Below are 27,037 nucleotides of genomic sequence, written 5' to 3'. Positions count from 1 at the left end.
TACTAAGCCATTATCCCCTCTAAATCAGGCTGCTCTTTTCTGAAAATGACCCACATCCTTGGTAGAATATTAAAACCAAGCATCATCTGCTGAAAGTGTGAATATGTGAATCAAGTATGCTTTTGTAGTTGACAGCGAAGAAAAAGACTGTGTGGAGGCAGTGAGGACCTAGGATTTAGTCCTTTAGTTATAAGTATATAATTATATCCTATCTTCATAACACATATATGCAGATAAAGCACAGAGGTCATATGAGAATAGTAATCCAGAAATAGGAAAAAAAAATATTAAAAGTGGCTTTTTAATTTTAGATGTAAAAAAAAAAACATGCTTTCCACATTAGAGCTATGCATACAAGATTTAGAAGAAGTTTGATTGAATTCTAGGAATGGTAGTTTCCACCCTGACATCCTGTCAACCGTTAATGTCCCTTTCCCGAAATCCCCTATCTCCCAATCTTATTCTGTACCACCATCTTTCTACTAAGCATTCACCCCTATTTAGCAGGAAAAATAATGGTAAAATGATTCTATTTCAAGACTCTTGTTTCATTTTGTCTTAGCAATTGCAAGGGGTACCCGTAATTCTGGCATGAAAAAGTTTGAGTGCCATGACTACAGTACCATTCATTGATTTGTAAAGAGCTTTTCAGCATGTGTTTATATTTTGGATTAAACTCCTGAATAACATAAGAGTTTGGTTGTTCCAAGCTTGTTTATTTTCAAAGTCCTTCCTTGACTGCTACTTTGTAATTTCTGCATATGATTATTGAAAGTATAATCACTTATGACATATCTAAACTAAATTCAAAACAACCGGAATGTAATTACATTATTGCCAATGTAAACCAGCAACCCAATGAATGGAGGTCTTTTAAGCACAAAGAGTTTGATGATCTTGATGCCAAGAAATACCTGTGGTTTGAGACCTACTAAGGCACCATTTCTGTGCAGTGGCCTTTGTCTTGATGAAGTAACAAACAAATCAAGGAGTCACTCAGCTGCTTCTACACGTGTAGCCTCATGCACCCTTCAAGAACACAAGACAGGGGTGGATGTTGTGGCTCAGTGGGTTAAACTGCCACATGAGAAGCCCACATCCCATATTTGAGTGTGCATTCAGGTCCTGGTTCCTCACTTCCCACCCAGCTTCCTGATAATGCAACCTGGGAGGCAGGAGATAATGGCTCAAGCACCTGGGCCTCTGCCACCCATATAGGAGACCCAGATGGAGTTCTAGGCTTCTGGTTTTAGCCAAAACCAGCCCTGGTTTTGTGAGCATCTGGAGAATGAGCAACTGGATGGAAGATCTCAATCTACCTCAATCTGCTTTCCAAGTAGATGAAAGTTAATAAATAAAGCTTAAAAAAGGAATACAAGGGAATAAAGGAATAGGACTAGTATTTGGAATAGTATTCCATACCAGAGTGCCTGGGTTCAAATTCTGGCTCCATTCCCGATTCCAGCTTCCTGCTAATGTGCATCCTAGGAGTCACCAGGTAATGCCACAAGTAATTGGGTCACTGCCATGTGGGAGTCCTGAACTAAGTTCCTGGCTACTGGGTATTTGCAAAGTGGAAAAGCAGATAGGAGAGCTGTCTATCTCAGCTCCTCTCTTGCTGTGTCTCAAATAAAATAAACACATAAATATTTTTTTCTCATGTACAAGAGGAAATAACATTTTCCTTTTGGGTAACTAGTTGTTTTTTCATTTCTGTCTGAGATTAACTTGATCAGGAGAGATCATAATCCTTTGCCACTAATCTCTGCAACCACTTACATCCTAAATATTGCTCTGAATCAAGAGAATAATTCGTAAGATGGCACCTTTAAAGAGTAGCAATAAAACATAAAACTGCTTATAAAAATCATTCTCTTAAAATTTTTGTATTTATATTAGATTGATCATGTGAATTTCAACATTTCTATTTAGTTAATGGAATCTCACAAACTATTACAATTATTATATTGGAGAATAGAGATTTGTAAAGAAATTGAGAAAAGACACCAGTATAAAAGTATGTAGCTAATTCCTAGTTACTACAAGTGATAGTTAATGCTTAAACTATTAAAAAAGGATATGTATGAGTTGCAAAATCCAGCATTTATGCTTCTAAAGTAAAAATAATTTTTGATAAGAATGAATCTTTTCTTGATCCAAAATGTTTTTCTATTTTTAATTTCTAATTTTTCTATTTTTAATTTTTTTCTATTTTCATTGTTAATCTTTCTATTTTCAATTTTTAAATTATCATAGGAAAAACTTAGTGGTTTAGTGCATCTGAGTTTGTGCATGTGTGATTACAAATGTGATTTTAAATTGAAGATTCAAGAGATAATAGGATCCTCAATATAAAACTATGGAAATTTTATCATGTTCCCTGATAATTAAAATAATTATTGCACTCTCAGAATATGTACATTTATAGATACCTATAAATCAATTAAATATGTACAAACACCTCTAAATATATTGTACATGAAATTTGTTATATAAGGTCCAATATGGCGGCGCCCAGTGGCGGTGTCAACTGTGAGGAGTTCGCTGAGTTCCAGGAATTACTCAAGGTGATGAGGACAACTGATGACAGAATAGTTCATGAATTAAACACTACGGTTCCAACAGCTTCCTTTGCAGGGAAAATTGATGCCAGCCAAACCTGTAAACAACTTTATGAGTCTTTGATGGCAGCTCATGCCAGTAGGGACAGAGTCATAAAAAATTGTATAGCCCAGACCTCAGAAGTAGTAAGAAACCTCCAGAAACCTCCGAGAAGAAAGAGAAAAGAATTTGGATGATTTAACATTATTAAAGCAACTTAGAAAAGAACAGACAAAGTTGAAATGGATGCAGTCAGAACTAAATGTTGAAGAAGTCGTAAATGACAGGAGCTGGAAGGTGTTTAATGAACGCTGCCGAATTCACTTCAAGCCTCCAAAGAATGAATGAAGAAGGAAAGATGAATTTTTTTAAGGACCGGATCATCTCACGAGAGCTAAGCATGACAGGCATCAGCAGGCAGGCTTCCTAGTATGATTTCTGAGCCAGCAGTCCAAGACCTTGTGTTGATTTCAGCCCCACTTAGCCAAGACCTCAAGTATAAATAATTCTGATAATTATGGAGAAATCAACTGCTATTTTATACCAATTCTGTAAAAAGAGATGTTTTGTAACTATTAAAATAATTTTCTGAAAAAAAAAGAAATTTGTTATATAAATTAAAAATAAGATCATGTAAACATTAATTAAATTTTTATATGTTACCATTGCCTTATGTGGTACATTGAGTCCTGAATTGTGTTTATCTCATTTTGGATAACCTTGAATTATACTTTTTGAAATATCCTTGTTTTGAAATTCATGCATATAAGGTGTCTTCATAAAGTTCCTAAGAAATGATTTTTATGAAGAAATATACATGGCTTCAAAATCTGCACCAAAATAAGCTTATCTTTCAATTCCATTTTCTATGAACTTTTGGAAATTCTCTTACACAATACTTAATTTCTAGATAAAGCAAAAGAATTACTCTCAAAGCTGGTGTGCTATGGTGGATAAACCCTCTGCCTATGATACCTACCAGCTTCTCTTTTTGTACCAGTTCATGTCCTGGCTATTCCATTTCTGAACCAGCTTTCTGCTAATGACCTGGAAAGTGCAGCAGAAAATAGCCCAAGTATTTGTGCCCTTGCATCTCAGGTGGGAAACCAGACAAACCTCCTGGCTCCTGACTTCAGTCTGGCTCAGTCCTGGCCATTGTGGCCACTTAAGGAGTAAACCAGTAGATGGAAATTCTCTCTCTCTGTCTCTCTCTCTGTCTCTTTCTCTCCCCACCTCTTTAACTCTGACTTTAAATAAATAAATAAATCTTTAAAAAATTACATTCATGTTTACACATATTTCATGTACAAATTTACTATCTATAACTAGAAAAGATTCATTTTAATTAAACCATATATTCTCTGTGCAAATTTTGTATATAGATTGACATTTCCTTTTCTTATTCAAGACACTTCAACATTATCTTTCTTCATGGCATTGTAAAGGATGCATCTTCTTAAAATTATCTACTGAAATGAGTACAAATTTTTCTAGGGAATGTGGACAGTCTATTAAACATCTTTTCAAACTTTTATGTTTCCTGTCCCAAACTATCAATGCATTCCTGTCTCTTTTTTTTAAAAGGACACTCTGATATATTTAAATTTCATAGCCATATTTTCTGTACTGCACAGAATACACCACTAGCAATTATGCATTCCCAAACTGATCTTTTACAGATGTCTGGGAAACCTGATGAAAGAACATTCAGAAAGGAGGCATGATTGGGACAGTAAAGTGCTACCACAGAGCATGGCATGTCCTTGTTATAAAAATAAAAAGTAGTGTGAAACCATATTTATTTTTTGATGAAAGAAGGGAAAAAACAGATTAAGGTCATGAGAGGTAAAAGGAAAGGAGAAAGGAAAGGGAGAGAAGATAAATGTATGACAGTACAGTCAGTTGATAGAGAAAAACCATAGTGAAATAAAGCTAAGAGATAACTAAGGACGAACAAATCAGAATTATAGTTGGTCAAATAGTCCTTAGAGTGCCCAGTGCTGCCAAAATAATTTATATGAAATATTTCACTAATCCTCCCAGCAAATCTCAAAGAATATATTAGCATTTCTCTAAGGAGTAATAATTTAAACAATTGAATTGGAATGTCCGCATATCCTATCAGAGGGCCTGGTTTTAAGTCCTGGCTCCACTTCTGATGACAGCTTCCTGCTAATGTGCACCATGAGAGGCAGCACTGATAACTCAAATCTTGTGCCTCTGCATCTTACCTGGGAAACCTGGCCCAATCCTGGCTACTGTGGGCATTTGGGAATTGAACTAAAGGATGGAAGAACTCTCTGCATCTGTGTATATCTCTTTCTACTTTTTAAATAAACAAAAATAAAAATGATTGCTAAAAGTTTTTAAAGTTTAAAGATAAAATTGTTAATAATTTTTAACACGATATTTCATTATTCTCTGTGTCCCTCAACTGGGGTAGCTGATTTTGATTCTGTCTAACCCCTGATTACATTTAAAGCATATTTTTGGATTCATTGTAGTACTACAAATCTAGAAACTCGAATAGGTTTGTAGCATCACAGTCAAGTACTCCAACATTTCTCTCCAAATCATTTCCATCACATCACATCCTCTACTTTTCTGTTTGCTTATATCTTCAGAGCTTGTTATTGATTAACTACAAGATACATTTATTTAAAGGTCAATCTATTTCAAGTATTTTAATCAGTCCACAAAACTGAACTGAACATTTTGCCATAAGAAAAAACTCTTCAGTAGAAATCAGAATCAAATACTATATGGCATTATGCATTTATTTAGTACACCTGTGTCATATTTTCTCAACTAGATGATAAACCCAGGACTTCTTCTATACTCTACAAAACATTTATGACAATTTGGGAACAAGGCATATACCCATTAAATACATGTAAATTAATTGAAATTCTAAAGGGAATGAATTACAATATAAATATAAATATAAGCACATAAAATAAGGGAGTTGGAGACATTTAATGGGACCTGGAGGTTAATTCAATCATAAATTACTTAATTACAATGAAGGAATACTTGTATTTACATAAGAAAAATGGATTTCAAAACTATAAAAGCACTTTAATTACCAAATGTTAAAAACTATGGAAAATATGCTGTTTAGTTAATCATTCACTTATTTTGTCATCATTTTGTTCAAAATGTTGCAATAGAATTCCTTTTTTAAAATTCATTGGAAATTATTTCAGCTCCTCATATAAAAGTAAGTCTTCATGAATCACACAAACCAAACTTGATAGAGTATTTCCATATGCATTTCAACTACAAAAAAATGTTTTTCTTTCATATAAGGTACTGGTTTGCCACCTCAGAGTTTCATGGAAATATGCCTATTTTTTTTCTTTAAAAAATAATGACAGAGAAAAATAAATGACAAAGTTGGAGCCGAGGAGTTTTGGAAACAGCTCAATTGTTTTATCAGCTGCACCACAAGGCGAGCAAACCTTAACCTTGTTCTGCCTTTATACTGCTACTAAGCTGCTGTTTTTCATACTTTGCATTTTGCAGATATGAGAAACCCTCCAGCTTAATATGCTGATTACTGTAAAATAAGCATAATGTCAAAACATCATCTGACCCAAAGCATCATAAAGCTGTGGCTTTCTAACCAATGCTCCTGTCACATGCCACTCAGTAAATACATACACCATAAACGTGAGGGGGTGGGCTCATCTTTCTCTTTAGGGAATTGAGTACTCACAGAGTTGAAAAATCAAGAGAAACTAGTTTCTGATTCTGGTTATGGCATAACAGAAATCTTATTGAATGAAAACAGTCAGGATTTGGAATTGTATAAAGGATAATGCCTAAACATTTCCACATTCAAGCCTGGTCTATCTAAGATATTTTAGGTATGCAAAAGAAAAGGAATGGCTTTAACAGAAATCAGTTTTTGAATGTATAACTGTTTTGATATAAGTGGTACACTATGCATTTGTAGATTTTCAGGGAAGAAATCATTCACTGTATTATAGGAAAACACGGAAACAAAAAAGAACAGGCTTGCTAAACAACCTCAACCACATATCACATTGTTCTACTGTAACTTTCTAATCTTTGATAACAGGAATTGATATGAATATACAAACCTCCTTGGAGCTACATTTCTGCATATTCAGACATTTAAATTACTTTTTCTCTGAGTCTCAGGGTATTAAAAAAAAAAGTGCTCTCAGTGAGACACTGATTTCATGCTGTGACAAGCTCAAAAATGAAAACAACTACACACATGAGAGGGTTTTTCTCCAAACCGCAGCACTGAGCACAAATGAAACCCTGCTGGGAACACGGATCCACAAGTGTGAGTGTGTTTGACTTGGTAACACGTGTGTGTGACTCTATGTGTTAATAGGAAAAAGAAAAAAAAGGAGCTAGACAAGGATTTCATTGTCTACAATTTTTGAAGAATCTTTCTCTTTTTGGGGAGTTTAAAAATATTGGCAACATTTGAACATAACACTTAGCCTTGGCTCCAAGGCTGCCTTCAAGACAGTTAACCACACAGTTCTCCGCTCTGCCCTGCCAGTGACCTCAATCCAAACAAAAAAGGTGAGAGAAGATTTGAACTTTATACTTTTACATTCCCTCTGGACTAGTCAGGACCAAACATCATAGAGTCTCACTGTAGGACATATATTTCTTTCTTCTTAGATGATGGACTATTACACCAGAAATAAAGTTGATCACTGTAACTCATTCTCAAAGCACCCAGCCTCTCCTTTTATCAGACAGATTTCTGTGATAATCCAGTCTACGTCCATCTCCTATGTTATGACTGAGTCAGAATCAGAGATCCTGAGAGCTCCAAAATCAGTACTAGTAGGAAAGACACCAGAAAGAGATATATTAATTAATCTCCCAACTAAATTCTTACCTAATTTCGCAATGTCTGAAAATGCATGTGAAACAACTCAACATTGTAGGAAACCACAAATGACATTTCTAAAATGTTTGTTCAGGTATAAAGAAAAGGCAAAAATGAAAACATATTTTTGTCAAAATTTTAGTGATATATTTTGCACCCCTAGCTTTTAGAAAACCATTTTCCAATACATAGCTAGTTTCTAATACAATAAATATTTATAAAATTTGATTGTCTTGTTATAATATGTCATGGCAAAACAAATAGAAAAAGGTTAGACTCAAAAGATTCAGTTAGCATTGATGAACAGTAATTTCTTTTTGTATTTCAATACTTGCTACTAAAATTATAATATGTATGTCTTTGTCCCAGAAAGTAGAAATTAAGGTATTAAAAGTGTGTTAAAAGTAGAGGCACCACTAAAGTGTACCTTTCCTGAAAATATTAGAACTTTAAATACTAAATTAAACTATTTAGAAATCATGATCCTACAACAGGAAAGTCCTTATAATATATTTTCTAATGCACCTAAAAGAAAATGCAATATCTGTCTTTATGCACAAACTCAACAGAAAAGGTACCATCCATAGGAATAAATAATAAATTCTCAGAAGCCATTATTCCCTAAGGTCTAAAAGTTCAGGACAGGAATTTTCTTTCATAACAGTTGGTGCCTCTTTATAATAGTATGAGTTCACAGACTTTCACTCATTCCATTTTGACTATAATATGTGTGTAACCAGGAGTTCTCTAACAGCATTCCTTTGTATATTAGACCCATCTTTCTACAAATGAAACAAAAACAAACACCAAGATGAAACTGAAATTTATATTTAGAGTTGCAATAACACAAAACTGAAGTAGTCATATACACATTTATGTATACCTAAATACATACACACATACACACACACTTAAGACATACATCTCTTGATTATCAGCCTTCACAATGCTGCTCACAATGAATACAAGTGAAAAACACAAGGGATGTTGGCAGGACCACAGCTGAAGTTATTCTTAGGCAATGCAGAGGGTGCTTGATAAAGCAGTGCATTTAATTAGCAGTCACTAAATTGAACTAACAACTTGAAGATCTGCTGTTTTATTTTACTTTTTTTTTACATTTTTGACAGCTTGAATGACTTTTTAACACCCTTTTGTAACGAAATAAATCAATTTTAATTGATAATTTCAAAAAGATGAAATCTAAAAAGGAAAGGAGAAAACTGACCCTCTGCCTCTGCAGTGTGCTGTCAGCCTATGTCAGTCTTTGAAGTTGTTTACTGAAATCTTACCAATGGGAGAGAGAACATCACCTCAGAAGAAAGAAGGCAGACGTGTGGGAGAGAAGTCTTTACTGTTAGAGTTCCAAATGTGGACAGGCAGTCCGAGGCATCAGACTTGCGGTCGCTCCAAGAAGCCCCCCAGAGATTTCAACACTCAGTTGTCAGTGAACACCAAGGCATGAGCAGCACCCAGACAAGTTTCTTTCGCAGCCCTGATATATAGAATTGCTGGCAAGTAGCTGACCAGCATTCTGCACACGCTTCGAGCTAAAAGTGTCTGTGAAGATGTGCAATAGGATACAAAAAGAAAGAAACTACTCTGAAAATATTTAGGAAAAATCTGAATGATTATGAGAAATGATAATCCTGACGCACACACACCCCACCTTCCACCAACACATATAATGAGCCCTTGATGCTATTGTACATTTCTAAGCAACTGTTTTGGTTTCACGAATTAGTATTCATCAGTATATAGAAAAACCTTGTGTTTGTGTGTGTGAGTTAGATATGAGTCTTGTCTGTGTGTCTTTGTGTATTTGTTGTTGCATGGGTATCTGAAACACTAAGAAAAAACATCTGTAATATGTGCATTTTAATGTTCACAGGAAATTGAAATTGTATATTTTGAAAGTCACTTCCAAAATTTTATTTTCCCAATTTTCCTATAGTTTATTCCAGATAAATTCCAAGCAATTTACGCTTACAGTAAAAATTATTTTATTACATATTTATTCATATGGTTAAGTACATTTGTAACACTTTCAAAATAATATTTAAGACAACTAACATTTGTAAACTATTGTACAAAATATTGTTGAATATGAGGTATATATTATTACTTTCATTCTCAAATGAATTTACTGAGTTAGAAAGATTTTTGAATTTCAACACTTCTAATCTTTCCACTGTGCCATGATTCTAATATCCCCAAATTGGAACATAGGATTTATATCACAAAAAGAAAAAAATCAGAAATATAATGAGAAAATCCTAAAAGTTTTAGTTGCGTATTGGAATATTGAATACCTCCAAAACTAACCTGGAACTTGCACACAAAATAAAAGTAAAGTAATCAGAAGGAGAATTTAAGACTTGCCTGGAAAACACAATGTTCTTGCCTGTCTATCTTCCTCTCTTTTTAACACTACCAATGTCAGAATACAAGAAAATTAGAATACAGTCATGACATGGTTCAGAAATCAAAAGCAAATTTTTAGACAGCAACCTTTATTGTTAGGAAAATACTTTAATTAACTAGTATGGATTACATATTTTTAAATATAGTACTTTTGGTGGCTAATATATCGGGCTAATGGTTTGCAAATCCCATAAGATGAAACAAAGATTCTACTATTTTATTCAAACTTTTTTCAAAGTTAATTATTCCAACAAGATTCAAAATAAACCTTCACATACTAAAATAGTTTATCAATTCCTGTGGTTTAGTATTTAGAAAAAATATACATTAATAAACTATCTGATTTTTATACCATACCTATAAACCACAGTTTAAATGAACAGTTTCAAGTTGACTATTGTTTATACTTGGAAAGGATCGTGCAATCTGGGCATAGACGGTATAAAATATGCCATAAAATATTGACACTCTTCCAACTTCAAGTGGTTTCAAATTTTCCTGGAGCAAATTGCACTTGTAAACACCAATCATTTTTACAACACTTTAAATTATCAAATGCTGGTACTCATGACCCAATTTGTTTAAGCTTTATTTTAGATCACATTAAATAAAAAGGGTCTATTTTCAAAGATAACATTCTACTGCCAAATACAACCAATGAATGTTTATTTCATCAGGTGAAAGGTTCAGTGTCAAATAAAAAAAGTGCTATCACTTTTTTTTTTAACCAAACAAAAACTATTGTCATCAGACTTCCAAAGCTTGGTTTAATTAAAAAGAATTATTCAGGACTAGGAAATATTAGTATTACATGTCTTTTTTAGTTATGTGAGACAACCAAACTAGTTTACAAAACGTTGCATGTATTTTTCCTTTGCAAATGCTGTTCTCATCAGATTTACAAAGACCGATTTGATTTTTAAAAATTCAGGACCAGAAAATCTTAGAATTATTTATACAGGAATAAATTGATTAGTATAAGTTCTTCACAAGCTTGTCTCTCTCTTTTAAGATTTATTTATTTATTTGAAAGGCAGAGTTACAGAGAGAGACAGAGAGACAGAGAGACAGAGAGAGAGAGAATGAGAGAGCTATCTTCCATGCACTGGTTCACTCCCAAATGTCTACAAAGACCTGGCAGGGCCAGGCCAAAGCCAAGAGCCAGGAGCTTATTCCAGGTCTCCCTCTGCTGCTTTCCCAGGCTCATTAGAAGGGAGCTTGATTGGAAGTGGAGCCACCAGGACTTGTCCATGTGGTCACCTTCTGTGCCACAGCACAAGCCCTAAATCCTCCTGCCTTTATAAAGTATTATCACCGGAATAGGTATTATATATTATTTAAAATTTTTGTTTATTTGAAAGACTGAGAGACAAAGAGATTGAAAGAAAAAGATAGACAGCCACACATCCACTGGTTACTCTCACAATGCCTTAACAGCTGGGGCTGGGTCAGGCTGAAGCCAGGAGCCTGGAACACAACCTGGTTCTCTCACTTGGATGGCAAGGACCCAACCACTTGAACCCTTACCTGCTGCCTCTCAGAGGGAATGTTAACAGGAACTTGAAATAAGAAGCAGACCCTAGACTCGAACCCAGGCACTCTAATGTGGTATGTGGGTGTTCCAAATGACTCCTTAACAGCTAAGCCCAATACCTACTCCTCATACTCTGATGTTTGTTTTATAATTTAACCTGATGCTTAATAAAACAAAGACTAAGTCTTCAGCAAGATGTATGTTTCCAAATGTCTTGGTTCTAATTTATATTTCTATAATGAAGGGTAATAATTAATTCTGATCTACATTCAAGACAGGTAATTTTTTAAAAAACTGCCAGACTTTCTAGAATATAGTGTAAATACTCCCTCCAATGAGTCTTTATGTAATTTTACTGCCTGCAGTGATATATAAATTATGTAAGTGCACCTGCTGTTTATAAATGGATTTAAAAACAGAACTAATCTACCCACAGATAATAAACTCCTTGTATATAGCTGCAAATAAGCTCATTTCCCTAATAAAAACAATGATGAAATACTCATAATGACCACACCCACATCTTTGCCTTGATCAGGTCTATTCAGATTACTCACTGATTATGAAAAAACTCTTAAATTTCTAGAGACAGATATTATCATCTTCATTTTACTGCTATCGAAATTTATGAGAACATCTTGGTATGCAAACACGTACTGCCACAGAAAGCTAAGGCTCCTTGAATTAATATGTTCCTTTCACCAACGGAAAACATAGATAATGTTTGAGTACTTATGAAATATAAACATAGATGTAAAATAAAATTCTTAACAATAGCAATTCATCCTGATAAGGCATTTTTCTTACATGGTATTGGGGCTCAGAAAATGATACCCCAGAGTATGGTGCTCTGGTCTGATGAGTACTTTGAACTAAAGGAGATTGGATGGCTTCAAAAGCAGCCTCAGACACAACTTCGTTCTCTGATCTTTTCCTGTTCTCTGGACTCTTGCCTTTATTTTGCTGTAAAAAGCAAGCAGTAGAAGCCACTGTTGCTCTTCCTCAAGGCGGGTTATAGAATCTAGAGCACCTTTCCCCCAAAGCAAATCACTCTCCCTTTCCCTTCTCCCTTGAAAACTCTCTTTCCAGAGCACTCTCTTTCATGGGAGGAAGGAATGGTATGAATAGACAGCTCTGCTGGGTTTCTGCCTCTTGTCTGTTCATCACAGCATCAGACAGTTCATACAGTAACATTTCTACAGGTCTGCCCACTCCTCCTTGAACCTGACCATAAATATTAGCAATTTTCCCTGGCTCTCCCAGTATCTATTTCTGACTCTGGCCATGTCAAGGAAAATTTGGATTAAATAAATTTGTAATGCTTTTCTCTTGTTAACCTGTCATTAGTTTTTATTTTTTGCATCTCCAAAGTCAACCCTCTTCCCTTAAAGCACACACATCCAGAATACCCATGTGATAACAGAACAGTAGGCATCTCTTGCACCACATCTCCAGTATTCACCAGTTTGTAAGTTAGTTAATGATTTATTGATCATAGTTTAGGAAACAACAGCCAATGCTTAAAGGGACTACCTTTTTTTTTCTTTTCTTAATATACAACACTATGTTATTTATATGCACAACTTAAACTAGCCAATATTGTCTTAGATCTTAAAAATTTCCAAGGATATGCCTATCTTATAGTCTGCTTGAATGAAAGTCGTACTAACATGCTACTGCTGAGAATAATATAACTAAGCTGACCAAAAATTGAACAGAGATATTTCTAAAGATCAGATTTTGAACACATCTCTAGCACTGCAGTTTAAAAGGATGGCAAAATCCATTTTTAGAATCTTCAGTTTTACAGTTGATAAAAACTACTACATTAAACAATAAGTATACAACTAACACATTATAGCTGTTCTATTTGGTTTTCTTTTTATTAGAATAATGAACTAACTATAAAACTTTGCTTCAGTTGAAAAGTCACAATATAGAATGATACAATAAGACAATTTACACTTGATAGGTGAATAACATGCTCTGAGAAGTTAAAAGAATTGCATTATTGAAGATGGATTGCTTAGCGTGGACAAATAAAATGCATTTTTGACCAGTGGACTTTTTAAAATTAGTTTACACTTATAGAACACCTCTGCTAAGAATCTATAAGCAAAGCAAACAGAAAATACAAATTAGGTTAATCTATTATTAAATTCAACAATTGATTCATCAATAGTCAGAGGTCATATCATATAGCAGTTGATAAAGCATCAAAGATTTCAAAAATATGCATCCCTTTGTCATTAGTGGGTGTATATATAAAACATTGATGGATTCTGAATGTTATCCAATTTTTATAAAAACTTATAAATAAAATATGTTCCATTCATTAAAAATATTTTAGGAAAATTAATCAAACTGCTGAATTAATTTGCAATCCCAAAGTCAGGTAACTCTCACTAAATTAATCTAAAATACCTCACCCTAGTATTTAACTGAATTTTCCTTTTTTTTCCAATAAAAAGAAGGAGTGAGATAATACTTTATCACATGCACATATTTAGGTAGTTACTGATGTATTGTTTTTATTAGCAATGTGCATTGGATCATCTTTATGAGTAAAGGATTCATGGTCCTTCACTTTCTTTTTATCGTTTCTGTTTTATAGTAAATGAATCCAATGATAGAGAATATGGCCTTCCTTCTACAAACATTTTTTTTCCAGCAATTCTGCCCACATCTTATCCTAATAGGTCCCGATAGATCCACTTGAATTGAACGACCAATGGAAAGGTTAGTTGAAGTAAGAGAAAGCATTGCAACTAATTAATATGTCAGAGGAGTACAGCCCCAGCCAAAAGAGTTAATGAAGCTTGCTAAGGACACATGTGGGTCTTTTGTAAGGCAGGCCTGACTGTACAGCCTAGTTAGGTTAAATTTTCTGTCAGTTCCTGGCCAGTTGGCCACCACCTGGCTGCACAGGCCTGTCTTTCCCTGTCCCCAGCAGCCTTCTTCCCAGCTCTCAATGGCACGCTGCTGCCACTAAACATCTAGAAGCCTCTGACAAGGTTTGGGCACACAATGGGCTCCTGACATGTGAATGAAGGGCCTGGGTGACACTTTGAATGGGGAAGATTTTCCCCATTTAAACTCATAATGTTCACAACAACACCAATAAAAGGAAAAGCCCATCCTTAGTGTCAGGCCATTAACATTTATAACAATATGCTAATAACCTTCTAGATTACTTTCAGTTTCCAAGGACATTTAAATACATGAATTGATGGGTTAAGTGGGGGAGGGTGGAGAGAAGAAGGGGTATCTGGTTAGGGAGGAGGAAGAAACAAAAAGCGAAAGGGAAAAATTGCATACTATCTCACAGAAAACTACATTTTAGCTGTCCACCCAAACAGAGGCCTTCTGTCTACAGAAAGATTGTATTCAGGCTTACACAATGCCCTGTGAGGAATGTTATCAATGATAGGCCCATCTCTGTGAGACACTCATTGAAACATGACAGTTGTTATCTAAGGTGGTTTTTGATTCAAAGTAGTTTTAAGTCAGGCCAAGGACCTCTGTTTTGGTGGTTAGGTATCTATCATCTTGTTCAACCATGTCCTTGAGAAGACTTTCCATAATACTGCACGTAGAGCCCTGAACATTTGCCCTGAGAAAATACTTCATATTAGAACAGTCAGAATCCTATCGCAAAGACAATACATGTGGCATTTAGAAGTAAGCTTAGAGGTTGTACCATGAGGCAATTTAGAAATGAGTGAATAATCCTGAATAAATTGTGGAAGCTGTTTTCTTCTCCATTATTTTATCATCCACCAGTTTTCTTAGAATAAAACAAATGTGAGATGCAGTTTGTACCATTATATCTCATCATAACCATTCAACATAAACATCAAAGTTAAGTATCAATCTGTGTTATCATAGGAAAAATATACCATATTCACTGCCAGTTACATTGTACATAACAATTCATTGCTTTTGATTGAAGAAAGATAATAGCTCTTACTTAAGTGCTAAAAGTGATATTCAGTCAATTTGAAAATTATTATTTCCACACATTTCAGCATTGGGCTGTTGTCAAGAAACTGACACTGCCTGGTTACTAATGAGAAGAGGCAATATAATACTTATTTTTAAATCTTGTCACAAAGAATTTACCACAGAAGTAAGTAAGCAAGCCTCTCATACAACAGTTCACTTTAATTTAGAAAGTACAATGATTTCTTCTTTATCAAATTTTGGAAACAACTTCCACTGAGATGGACCATCAAAACGATTTGCACTGAGGAGGCTAATTTGTAGTAATCTACAAATGTGTGCCCACAAGTGATGAGAAGCACAACTCCCTTTTTGAGAGCGAAAATATCAGAATATTATTCAAGAAAAAAGCTATATAGTGCTCATTTGCTTTTCATATTAGTAGCTTCATGAGACACCAAAAACATGCCTATATTGAGGGACCCATTAGACAAGCAAACTACTGAACTTAATTTGAGGTGATATAAAGAAGAATAACCATAAAATGCCTATACTCCTTACTTTATAATTTACAAACAGTTTCCAAGTAATTTATTCTTATTCAAGTATTTTGTGTTTTACAACAGGTGTTTTGTGTTCTACAACAGCATACAGAAACTTACCCTCTGTTACAATTCATATTTAGGTTTCAATATTTCTATTTGAGGTTGGGATCCCACTGCTCACCCTCTTGTTCTACACTTCAGTAGGGAGAGTTGTCACAGAAGAAAATCGTGGAAAGCACTGGTTCATATGTCATTAGTACCTCAGCTATATGTTGCACCCTAATTTTGTGCATTCCAGGTCCAGTGGAGAGCTCCATGCTGGTTGCTGTTCCAAATCTACCATAAAAGACAGTCAGGGTAAGATACCCTCGAAGATCTGGCTGATGTAATCCAATATGATAAAATATGAAGAAAATAAAATAGAAAGCAATCTTACAAACTAAGCCAAATATTCCCAAGTTGATTTTAGTAATTCTGGATCTACGATTTGTTGTTTCTTGTATGAGTCTGTATTTTCAATAGTAAAGTCTTTTGACCATCAAAGCTACCATCTCAATCTGCATTACCACCAGCAACCTTATGGGATTACCTAATGAACAAAGCCTTTTGAGTAAACTATACTCAATGCTACAATTTCTACTATCATGAAATATGAATCCAAAACTAAAATTCAGGTTATGAAGTGGCATTTATATCCCAAACAGAATATATGACACATTTGGGTTTTAAACCAGAGTACAAAATGGCAAGAGAACAAAGTTAAAAGAAGGCTCTCTTTTTTATGACCTTGTGATCCCATGGGGAAAAAAAATGACTTCTCAAATTCAAGGTCATAATCTTCTGGTAATACACAGAAAAAAATCTTCATGTATGGTCCCATATGTACTTTGTTTTTCTCTACATTTGGGCTGAGTGACATAAAATAATTATATAATTATCTATGATAATCAACAGATGAATTGATATGTTTTGTGTGCAAACTTGAGATTATAGTTTATTCTATTTATTCTGTATAAAAAGTAAGCATTATTTAAATATTGCCTTGTTTAAAATAAAGATGGATATAATCAAATTAGATGCAACATTTTGAAACACAGCTAAGACCTAACTAGCGTGTACATGTGTAATATGTATATGCTCATATTATTAAATATATATTATATATGTATGTATTCTACCTGAAAATGTATATATGTTATCTGACAGGAAAAAAATAATGCCATTTTCACTGTGAGTCTGAATGTCTTGAAAATTGTCTGTGAATTTATATTTTTAAATTACTTTATGGCTTTAGAAGAAAGAAATCTAATTTTGTACTCAGCTGACCTAAATGGGCTGAAGCTTTTTCACCATAACAAATGTAGCCTGACTGTTTGACCAAACCTCCAGCCATGAACAAATGTTATCTCCAGACAGAGACAATTGTTGGTGTTTATTCTCCTGAAAAGTGTGAATACCTTGAGTTTCTGACTATTTGCCTAATTAATAAAAGAGCTTTCTGTAACTTATAGACAATGAATAAAAAAGACAGATTTTGGGGACTCCTTTAATTTTTTGTGCTTGTTTTATCCTTTGATGATACATCATAATTATTTTTCTATTTCAACACATTTGTCCTTTACTATACTGAAAATTGTATTAGTTATTTCCATATAAAGGCAGAATTTCTTTACCTAGCAATACTAATTTAATATGTGGGTAAGTGCTCATCGTGTTTTTCTTTATAGAACAAATATTTAGAAAACAATAACAAAGTGTTCATATGTTATGTGTAATTATTTTAAATCTACCTCAAAAAGCACTGCACTGAGTTTACTATCAGAACTTCATATTCTTAAATGCAGATTTGACCTAATATACTCTGGGAAACTATCTGTGAAACTTAAATTTAAAAGAAGTTTCTTAATTACTGTGAAATTTAGTATATCACAGTTCTAACTCGCAACCTTAAACTTATACAATTGGATATAAGTTAATAAGGAATTTAGAAATTTTGCAGCAACAGTGCTTTTCTTCAATTTGTTTCTGAACTTTTGTTTTTTTAACGATAGCCTCTTTAATGATTGAGGACTTTAGAGACTTCCATTAAGAAGCAACCTAGGAAAATCACCAAGAAGCAACACAAACTTTCTACTTTCAGCAATCCCATAACAAAATAGCACAGTTGCCAAAGTTATCTGCTTCCTATCAGGACCTGTGTTTGGCATAAGAAGTATCCAATTCATTCATCATTGTCAATGCACCAGTACACTAATTATTTCAAATTGTTTCCTCAGCCAGAGGTCTAGGACAAATCAAGCAAGCCAAAAATAGCAGGTATGAATAATTATGCATAATTTACCTCAAGGCCTGGGCCACTCTATCATTAAAACTTTTACTTGCCACACTGTGATCTGTGCTAATTGCAAACTAAAATTAGTTCAAGGTTGTCTTTTTATCCAGCTCTAACCCCAAACCTTCTTCTTAGTGACTTTCTGCTGCTTTGAACATTTCAAATAAAATGTCATTCAGAATTTTGTAAAATACATACATACACACACACACACGAACACTTCCAAAAGTAGAAGGAAAAATCAAACTGAAAGATGAGTTCATTTTGATAAAAAAGACAAAAAAAAAAAAAACAAAAAACAAGTTTGATATCATGTGTACAAAGGGTCTTCAAAAATTCATAGAAAAATTGTATCATAAAATATCTATACATGGATTTAAAAATTATTCTACAGAAAATAAATACCTATTAATTGCAATCCTCCATAAATTCTTAAAGTATGTTTACCCACACATATGTATTAAATACAAAGATGAAAATTAGTGGAAACTATCCTCTCAATTTTTGTGATGTTTAAATGTGTTCACAAATAGTATAAATATAAGGGGTTACAAGTCAAAATCTGGTAGATTCCCACATGTGGGAATTCTACCTTGCTGTAGTTGAAAAGAGAATAGTTGTAGCAATGTGCAAAAATTCTCTTCAGCATCCAGTTAGTCCTCAAATAATCCTCAGGCTTTCTCAAGGAGCTTACCCTTACTGTTCTGCTCTTAGAAAGTCCACAATGAACTCCAACTTTCACCTTCATTTAAGACAACAGAGACAACCATGTTTTATAGCAAGATGTCAGAATTTCTTACAACTATCAATTTCAAACTCTGAAGTAAACCGAATCTTCAACTGAAAATGATAATTAACTGAATGATAATTTTGATTCATTCTCTGTAATGCTATTTCTCCCCACATTGGAAAATACGATGGATATATTTCTTCATTATCTTTCCTGGTATTTTTTTTCCTCCACTTACCTGGGCTACATCTATAGTTACACTTGATCTTTCACATCTATAGTTACACTTGATCTTCTTATTGAAAGCAGAGAAAATATTAATTAAAGAGTAAAAATGGAATATTTTAAAGTATCTGTCTTTTGTGTGTCAAGTTTATATAAGTTTTCACCCTTTCTTTTTTTAGGTCCTTGATTTTAATCCATGAGGACATAGATCATGCAACTGTCGTCCCCCTGAGTTATTTTCTTTGTGTAAAACAAAAGATGCTCCATTTCACTCCAGACACATTTTGAAGAAAAATGGGCCAATATGCAGGAATGTTTTTCCTGGCAGTGACTTGCCAGATAAATACCTATTCCTCCCCTTTTTAATAGTACTTCATACTTGCTAGGTTTCTATGCCTGTATTTTTGTGCTATTTCTGGACAGATGTACCCAGAGACTCATCCATTCAAGGAACCCCTTCAATATTTGCCAGGTCAATTCAATAAAAGGTTGTATTCTATCTGGATTCTCCCTAGAACTCACTGAAAAATAGCTTGAGGGTCTGATATTCCTGATGAAACCCTGCATTGGAAACTATTCACAAGAGGATGGTGTCAACAAGCAAAAGAAAAAAAGGAGGGTAAACCTGTGGAATGGGTGAATTTGGTAAAGTAAAGGAAAAGACTAAAAATAGAAGATAACTCCTTTGTGTTCAACATTCTGCAAAATTCTGCTGATTTTAATGGTGTTTGATTCAAATGGGCTTCTTTTTTTTTTTTTAACTTTTATTTAATGCATATAAATTTCCAAAGTACAACTTATGGATTACAATGGCTTCCCCCCCATACTGTCCCTCCCACCCACAACCCTCCCCTTTCCCACTCCCTCTCCCCTTCCATTCACATCAAGATTCATTTTCAATTATATTAATATACAGAAGATCAGCTTAGTATACATTAAGTAAGGATTTCAACAGTTTGCTCCCACACAGAAACATAAAGTGAAAAATAATAGATGATTTTTTTTAAATGATGATGAAATCAGATGAGACCTATTGTCATGTTTAATCCCAGTGAGAGTCAAGTTGGGAATTGATAATTTCTTTTTTTTTTTTTTACAGAAGATCAGTTTAGTATGCATTAAGTAAAGATTTCAACAGTTTGCACCCCCATAGAAACACAAAGTGAAATATATTGTTTGATGACTTGATTCCTACTTTTCTTCCTAATGTGTCCATAATTTCAAGGAAAAAAATTTCTTAAGTACTTACATTTAAAAGGAGAGTATATGTGCAGGATATGATATTGTGGTCTTAACTTCATGAACATTATAATTTAGTGGACACCAAAAGCTTGGATGAAGTTTCATGAAAAATAATAACACACTGATAAGTAAAGAAAGAGAAGGACAGCTGCTAATCTACTTTGGGCAGTGGATCAGGGAAAAGCTCTCTGACATTCCAGCTGAGAACTAGGTCCGGAAAGTGTTAGGATACAGGTCTATGATGGTGAAGAGCCTAGAATCTAGTATTAAACCACTTGGGTTTTAGTTCTTCCACTCATTTGTGATTAATTACTCTTTGGGGAAATTTCTTAGACATTCCGGCTTTGGTTTCATTGTGTATCAAACCAAGATGATAACGGTGTCTACAACAAACCATAGACAAACAGCACAGGACAAAATGTTGTAGGAAATGGAAAGAACAAAAACGGTGGCAGCCTTTGATGCTTCTGAGGAGCATTAAAATGGAAAACTTTCTCCAGGATGAAAACTAGCCATTGTAGACATAGCTTTAGCGGCCAGAATTGAAGTCTGAAAGGAAAATAGAACTCATATCATCCAATTCTAGTTACTTTTGGAAAGGAGTCTGGATTTTGTTTGTTGTGTAAAAGTTGGTGTCTCCTCTTCCTTTAGAAGAGGAGTACATAAATATTCAAGATAAGGGAGAGTAGAAAAGGAGGCTATGAAAAAGGCCCCTTTTATTGCAAGCCATAACATTAAAAATTAAGCAGGGAATGAACATAAATTTTTCATTTTTAATAGATCACTTTGACTGCAATATGGAGCTGTGAAAAAAGAACAGCAGAAGAGCACAGGAATTTTACCCCACACATTAGAATAGCTAAGTCCTGGTCTAGACTATTGTGGCAGCAAGGGGGACTAGGAGAATTCAACCAAACCATTGGAAATGTCTATTCATTGTCCTGTATTTACCGAAAACTATTAGTATGAACCGTCTGATTTCCCTGGAGATGTGTTTTTTTTTTTATGTTGCTAAAACACATTATGTGAGGTGTGCAGTGTGAGATCTCATTTTAACTCTGAAGAAGATCCATTTTTGAAGATTAGCTAAAACAATTGGCAAATTGTCTTATTCTTCAGTGAAAGTTCTTTGTTTTCTCATCCAACTGTCCCAACTTTTCAACTTTAGTTAGAAAGGATACAAGGTTGGATTTTCCCATGGAGCCCAGTGAGAGTGTCTAGAATGTTGAATCAGGATCACTTACAAAATGTCTCCTGTATTAATCTGCTTTTAGTTCCTAATCCCACACTGATTGAAATTAGAAGTGACAGAAAAAATATAAAAGGCCCTGCAATGGTAAAAAGCTATATAAGAGATTGTTTCTAAAGTATACTCATAAGAACTCCAATTCAGTGATGCTGCATTCAGTCATTTTATTTGAGTAATATTGTGAATGATCTCTGTAGTTGTGTAAACACAGCTTCATGATAAATGCCCTGATTACCATCGATATATTCCTTCTACTGAATATGGTCATGCAGTCTCTGAGATATTCTCCATGACTATTCTTGGGGGTGTTCTGAAGCATTATCTTACCAGTATCTAGCCTATTAGCACTAATTTGATGCTCCCAAGAGAATAAATGGGAAGAAAAACATATGTTTTCCCTGAATAATATGGAATAATTTCCTTTGCCTACTTATTTTTCCCCATGAAAAGCATAACGGCATCTAGAATTTTTCATTACAAATGTTGGTGCTTTCGGAGAAAGACAGAAAAATCGGTGGGATGCACCCTCAAGAGTATTCCAAGAATATATCCAATAGCAAAGATAGCTATGGGTAAGAAAAAAATCAGGTGTCAGGTGTGGAATGAAGTCTGGAAAATGTCTCTCAACACAAATTTCCCAGTCAATTGAAGCAATGATATACACTACACACAAGGTCCTTGGACTTTTTTAGAGGATATTGTCTAGATTATGTCACCTTCATGTATTTCTAGATCAATTACCATTTCTGCTCCTCTCGGTCTGAAAGTCTACCTCTGTCTTAATTTTTCAAACCATTATGAAATTAATGTGAATTTATTTCTAGTCTCTTGAAACTGCTTGATACTCTTTCCTATGCTATTTTGGTGGTTGTTACTGTAGATGTCCCCACCCATATTAGACACAATTAAAAGCTCAAAAGTCCTGTTCCTTAAACCGTCACTTAATCACTTGGGTGAACCTACCAGACCTCTTTTCATGACCTCAGACAGAAAATTTTCCTCTGCTACTCATTCTCTGAATGAGACACTGTAGATTGTCCTCTCAGAGGATTCTGATTGTTGCAGGGAGGCTGTCATTCTGTGCGCCCCAGCTTGCAGCAGAGACCCATAGTCCTGGGAGTCGCCAAACTCGCAAGAGTGGAGGTCAGACGCAACCACTACCCATAACTTTCCATAGAAGTGAATATTAGAGAGTAAAAGAACTCACAAAAATTCTACATTTTTATATCACACGAATATAACATATTTGGCATTATAGAACAATAAAGTATAATAATACAATATAACAATATGGAAAGAGGGATACTTTAAGGAGCCAACAACAATAAAATGAGATATTCTGGGAAATCTTTCTTACTTTCTCCTACTTCCCTTTTATCCTAAACAAATCCTGTTAAGGCTTTATACTTAAAAATCAAGATCCAATTGTTACTATCATTTGATTGCTTTTTAAAAATGTAAATAATTACTGCTGAGTGTGCACTATGTATGAGGCACTGAATTCTTTGTATAAAATATTATATTTAATTTGTACAGTAACCCCATGAACTAGGCATCATCATCTGCTCTTTTTATTAGAAGAAACTGAAGCTTAGAGTGAATATGAAGTAGAGGAGGGATCCAGGTTTAGGTCTGACTGATTCCAAAGCAGGAACTGCTTCTCTAATTCTCACGTATTGTGATGCTAAGACGAAGTATCCTGGTAATCAAAAGCTTTACTCTTTTATATCTCAGTGCAAATAATGCTTCTGGAATGACTGTTGATATGTGAGGCTGACGCTGCAATGTACCACCTGGACACCTCTTCATTGAATCATTTAGTTTGCTACGTACAGTGGAGCTATAAGCGGACAGCATACAGCTTTCATTCTGTCAGAAATTACCTATGTTGCACAGAATAGCCATGCCAGAGTTAACGCCTTCCTACAGGGGGATGTCGAATGTCTGATCTTGCTGGACTGAGAAGGGCCTGCCCATAGCAGCCCAGTTCAAGATCACACTGAAGGCCAAGTTCAGCTCTTGCACACTGCAGTAGGCTGAGATCCTCATCAGGTCTTTGCCCACTCCTGCTTCCTCCTTCTCCCTCCCTCTGGGTTAAATTCCACTGATAGTCTGTAATACACATTCCGCAGCCTCACCTCCTTCATGGACTCTGCTTCCAGGGGAATGGAACCCACCACAATGGAGAACGAGGGAGGCACTGGGCAAGGTAGTACCTTCCAGGCAAGAAGGGAGATACACAGACTGAGGGAAGCAACCTAGTGCAAAATGTGCATAAATCAGATTATAGAAACACAAATGCCCCTACTTCCCTGTGTTTGCCTCTGCATGAAATTAACATCATCGTTCACAGTGGCTGAAAATGTTATTTATACATTATTTATTAATTCAGTAGTTTGTTCTTTCTGATTTAAATTCATTTGAATACAGCACGTTCATTTTTTCACTCCTGCTTTTTCCACTCCTAAAATGCATGTCTTTTAGGGATCATATTTCCTAGCATTCCCAGTACATTTTCAATTTCTACTTGGTGTCCTCCATAATATAATTTATTAAAGGCATAATTTATCAAAGGCATAAAGATGGTGCAGCCAGGGCTGGGCCAGGCCAAGGCCAGGAACCAGGAACGCTAACAGTGACTCACACCTGGATGGCAGGTATCTAATTACTTTCACTATCACCCGCTGCCTCCCAGAGCGTGCATTTGCAGACAGCTGGGTAGGAAGCGAAACCAAAAGTCAAATCCAAGCAATCTGATATGGCATGTTGGAGTCCAAGGAGTGGCTTAACCACTGTGCCACAATGCCTGACCCTGTTGTCTTCTGCCTTAATTGTAATCACATTTCCTCTCATCCTGTACCATCTCCACTGAGACAACAATTGTATATTCACCCAGCTTCTTCCCAATCCTTGGACAAATCTCCCACTTAGGGTTTTAAGCACATTACTTCACTTGGCTGAGAAGGATGGTTAAGTAAAACTCTTTAAAATAATACAAATTATATTATTAATGACTTATCAAAGACCTCGATGCTTGATACCAGTTTGCAGCAGAAAAGGGGTGGGGAAATGAATATTTTCATGGATTGTTAGCCAGAGAATAAACTGGTAAAAATTCTGCTGAAGGGCATTGGACAGTATTTATAAAAATTGGAAATGCACATGTTTTGGCCCAATACTTTCTTTTCTAGACTTTTAGCACAGATATATTTACTCAGTTGTGAAAGGATATTTGTACAAGGTTATTCATTGCAGCCACAGTTTGTGTTACTGGAGAAAAAGAAATGACTGTCCGTCAGTAAGGGACTAATTAAATAAATCACAATCCGTCCATAGTATTCACTACCACAGAAACATAAAATAAGAAACAAGGACGTTCTTTCTGTGAAACAACTCCAAAATACATTGTTAGGATTCCAAAAAAATTATAGAACAACATCATTAATACCTTCCACTTCTATAAAAACAGAGAATAGTATATTTAAGTTTTATAAACATTACACAATTCTTACACGCATATAAATACAAAACTAATAATATTTATGGTCTCTGGAGAGGACAAAAGATGACTCACTGGCTGGGGAAGAAGATAAATTTTTCACCATGCTTCTTGAATATAGTTTTTGAAGTTAGAATCATGTGATTTTGTTACCTACTCAAAACTTTCATTTCTGCTTTAGGACTTTATAATTCTCAAGGATGGTCTGGGAAGGTCAAAGTGATTTCTACAGTGATCTCAGGGTGAGCATTGGCTTCTCCACTAGAGCTGCCTCAGCATATTGCAGGAGGACCTCTTTTTTAACAATGACATACTTTCAGTTTAATTTATAATCATAGGCTTAATCCTCCATTAAGTAAAGAATTTAAAAAATAGTAAAACACACACACACACACACACAAATCACAATTCCCCTACAGTAAAGACAAGGGCTGTACTTAAAAATCAGTTCTCAAAATGTCAGTTTTGCTCATATACAGCATTGCGCAAGGCAGTCTTCCGAATGCTCTGATGGTAACATGCATCTTGGGAACCTAGTGATATTTTTAAGGTGAACAAACAATCTCTTTAAATTTCTCACTTTAATTCTCATTTGGGTAAATATTAATTGGCATAAATCAGATCAACAAGAATCTCAGTAATTTCTAAGAATATAATCTTGAGACCAAAAATCTGGAGAATTCCACTGATACACAAAGTTTTTGTTTCATTTTGTTATGTTTCACTGTAAAAGCATTTGAGATTTTGAGAAGGCAGGAGATATCACAGAAGATAAAACTTTTGCAGATGGATTTTGTGCAGAAAGCCTGAAAAACAGTTGACAAAGATACGTAGATCGAGTTTCTAATAATATGCAAGAACACTTGTGAGACAAGATAAATTATAGATGGGAGCAATGAGGATAAACATTTACTGTGCAACAAGTTTCTAATAATATTACAAGGAATGCACAGGAAGGAAAAAAAAAACAAAGGACAATCAAATTCAAGGGCCTGTTTTCTCTGGTGGCACACAGTGTTATTATTTACCTATAAATATTTATTTATAATTATTTATTTATGAATCTTGATAATAGTATCCTCTCAAAAATTGCACACAGGGCCTTTGCAAGAACTCTTGTTTTATTCTCCTAACAACTATGAGGAAAGCAATCTGAACATTACTACCATCTTAAATAATAAACTGATTCAAACAAGTTAACTACACTATTTTTCTATTTCTCCTTGCCACTTAAAGTTGAATGTTCTATACAATTTACTTATTATATTTTTTGTCTGTCACCCTCCTGAACTAATATGACATCCATTCTCATTGCTGTCTATTTTCGATTTCTAATAGTATACAAGGGAGCTTCAAAAAGCTCATGGAAATGGAATGAAAAGATAAGGTATCCTTGAACTTTTTGAAGTTTCCTTACATAGCATATTCATGTGCTGTGTTTACACACTTGTTTATCTTGATAGCATTTAAGAAATTTGTCAACATTTTAAAGGATTTGTTCAATTTTAAAATTGTTATTTATTTATTTTTAATTTTATTTGGAAGTCAGGGAGAGCGACAATGAGAGAGATTTTCCATCAGGTGGTTCAATCCCTAAATGCCACAACAGCCAAAGCTGGGCCCGCCCAAAGCCAAGAGCCCAGGGCCCAATCTGGGTGTTGTGCCATGTGGTGACAGTTACACAAGCACTTGTGCTCTCACTCTCTGCTTCCCAGAGTGGACATTAGATAAGAAAACTGGAACAAGAAGTGGAGTAGCCAAGTGCTTGGGCCCCTGCCACACATATGGGAGACCCAGATGACTAGCTCCTGACTCCTGGCTTTGGCTTGGCC

General features: G+C 34.8%; 1 protein-coding gene and 1 pseudogene across 2 annotated transcripts in view; one reads left to right on the top strand and one right to left on the bottom strand.

Moving 5' to 3' along the window:
* The window catches only part of EPHA3 (EPH receptor A3), a 394,767-nt gene that overhangs the window by 309,210 nt on the left and 58,520 nt on the right, over positions 1-27,037 (bottom strand). The window lies entirely within an intron of this gene.
* LOC149126963 (protein MIX23 pseudogene) lies at positions 2,495-3,205 on the top strand (annotated as a pseudogene).

This window comes from Oryctolagus cuniculus, chromosome 4, assembly GCF_051225735.1.
Source record: "Oryctolagus cuniculus isolate XC-2025 breed Fujian yellow rabbit chromosome 4, ASM5122573v1, whole genome shotgun sequence".
NCBI lineage: Eukaryota > Metazoa > Chordata > Mammalia > Lagomorpha > Leporidae > Oryctolagus > Oryctolagus cuniculus.
Note: the sequence above shows the minus strand (reverse complement) of the source record. Positions and strands in the feature narration are given on the sequence as shown.